Source organism: Zea mays, chromosome 7, assembly GCF_902167145.1.
Source record: "Zea mays cultivar B73 chromosome 7, Zm-B73-REFERENCE-NAM-5.0, whole genome shotgun sequence".
NCBI lineage: Eukaryota > Viridiplantae > Streptophyta > Magnoliopsida > Poales > Poaceae > Zea > Zea mays.
In genome coordinates this window covers 90976494-90979161 of record NC_050102.1, presented here as the reverse complement: position 1 = coordinate 90979161, position 2668 = coordinate 90976494, and the positions used below count along the sequence as shown (strand labels likewise).

General features: G+C 46.0%; 1 long non-coding RNA gene across 1 annotated transcript; it reads right to left on the bottom strand.

The window, feature by feature from the left end:
• Window positions 1–1103: 1103 nt before the first annotated feature.
• Window positions 1104–1825, bottom strand: LOC109940893 (uncharacterized). Its single transcript, XR_002263617.1, has 2 exons — window positions 1495–1825; window positions 1104–1379 (listed from the first exon to the last, which is right to left on the bottom strand). It is a non-coding gene; the product is annotated as an uncharacterized lncRNA (long non-coding RNA).
• Between the last annotated feature and the right edge of the window lie 843 nt (window positions 1826–2668).

The window sequence follows — 2668 nt, the reverse complement described above, 5'->3', positions numbered from 1 at the left end:
CTGCCCTCCGCTCCATCCCTGCAGCGCAGACATCCGCCACCGTCACCGCCCTTCCTCACCGCGCAATCATCGCCCTTCCCCACGCGCCTCGGCCGCCATCCGCGGCATCACCTTCCTTCCCCATGCGCCGAGGCTGCCATCCGCGCCATCACCTTCCTTCCCCACGCGTGCGCCCCCTCCTCCGTGCGTGCCCCGCCCCCGTCCTTCGCTCACCCGATGCCCCGCCACCTCCGCCGCGATAGCCTCCCCCACGAAGTGCCCCCGTGATGTCTTCCATTCCCTTCCTCCCTCATTCTTCCCGTTGCAGCGATTGCTCCCAGCGGCTCGGTGGCAATGGAGGCACCACCTGACCCGGCCGTCCCATCCTGCTCGACGAGATCGTCGGCGACATCCACGGGGCAGTTCTAGATTTTCCTTTGTTGATTGTCAGGGCTGTCAATGCAGCTCGGCGAGCTAGCCCCACTGCCAGCTTAGCTATCGTGACAGCCATTGGGGCTGCTAACGCCGTTAGTGGGGTGAAGGCGACAACTGACGAGATGTTGGCCGAAGCGGAGAAGGCAAATGTCCTGGCTGCAAAAAAAATTGATCGCCTGCTTCGTCGTTGACCTCCCATGATGTAAGGTTGAATCAGTTAGTGTTCATGTCTAAAATTTGATTTTTGTTTCCAACTGTTTTGTTGTGATGAATTAAATTGTACTTGTTTCATGTATAAGTATAACTGATTGTAGAAACCTGCAGCATATGTTAACAGGTTGGTTTGTGCTATGACTTTCTGAAGGAGAAGATGAAGAACAGGTCGACGATGAATTTGATGACCGGAGACTGTGGAGTGAGGTATTTTGTGAGGACATGTCCAATTTACCTCCTCCTCCAACTCTTTCTGAAATTTGTGCAGAGTACGACCTCGACATAGATGAGATACTAGATCGCTCGATATGAGTCAGCTTTTGTTTATGCTTATGGAGCCATTTCTGTTTCACTGAAGTCTATATCGTATGCTTTATGAACTATAGTGTATTGCAGTTTACAAAAGAACCAAAATATAGGAAACTCAGTTACAAGTTAGTCCATTCAGATTCTGGGCAACAGTTAACAGGACCAACTAATAGTTAACATGAACTTACTAGGAAACCAGTTCACATTTTACAGAATCCAGTTCTACAAATTGCAGATATTAAAGTGCCATAATACTATGATAACACCATTGAACAACTCACAGTTCTACAAGTGCCATAATACATCACTTATATCTTTTTCTTCAGAGTAAGCTTCTTCACACCTCTCCTTTCAATTCTAGGTGCGAACAAAGTAGAAACAACTTCTGCTGTAGATTGCACAGGATCCACAAGTTGCTAAAAGGAAGATGGCATTGCACCAAGCTGCTGATAGGAAGTGCAAGTGGTTACAAGCTACTGTCAGTGAAGTCAATGGTGATGGAGCAGTCTGCGTTCGTTGGCGCAGGGGTAGTCAGCGAAGGAAAATCTGGAACCGCACCGTGGATGTCGGCGACGATCTCATCGAGCAGGATGGGACGGCTGGGTCAGGTGGCGCCTCCATTGCCGCCGAGCCGCCGGGAGCAATCGCTGCAACGGGAATCATGAGAGAGGAAGGGAATGGAAGACAAGACCGTGATCCTTTTTCACCAACGAGATATCAAGCATGGGGGTAAAAGAAGTTAATGAGTGGCACCTTACGTTTGATGACAATAGAAAGGGTTTCAAACCAGTGATGATAACAAAACTACAAATAAAAGAGTGTTATAATACTATAAATCCAATTGCATGATTTGGGGTAATATTTTTTAAGAAGCCCAGTGTTCGGGATACCCCAGTTCAAAGAAAAACTCATCTGATTATGCTTCCATTTTTCTGCTATGTTTCGATGGAGGCAGAAGTAAAGACGATAGTACCCGATGACGTCCTGGGCAAGGCTGAGGTAAGCCTGCTAATGGCAAAAAACCCAACCCACATCCAAGCCACACCCAAATCTAGTAATTTTAACATCCATCCCACAACCACCCAAAAACATAAAGAGGAAATTAAACCCAACCCACCCAATAATATTATTGACCCTAAACTAATCCATAACTGGGTGGAAGTCCATGGAAAACCCGCGGGTTCAGCTTATTAAGGCAGCAGCATACACAGTGACATTGAAGCTACCTGTAAATTTGTCACTGTGTATGTTGCTGCCTTAACAAGCTGAACCCATGGATTTTCTATGGGTTTCCACCTAGTTATGGATTGGTTTGGGGTCAATAATGTTAAGTAAATAATTTATAGTAGAACTTTAGCTAAATTAAGTAGATAATTTATAGTTAAAGGCACATGTTTGGTTAGATGCTAGATTGCATAAAAGCTGTGCATATACCTTCATGCTCGAGTAACCCACCTAAAATATTGCAGACCTACATACAGATGGGTAAGACCCATGGATGTCCATGTCTATGCAAACCCATCTGCACCATGGGTATCAACCATTTTTACCTGCAATACAAAATAAGCCCATCCAACCCGTTCACAATTAAACCCAACACAACCCACCAAAAAACTCATTTCTTAAACCCACCTAAAAATTGCAGACCTACATACGGATGGGTAAGACCCATGGATGTCCATGTCTATATAAATCCATCTACACCCATGGGTATCAACCATTTTGACCCACA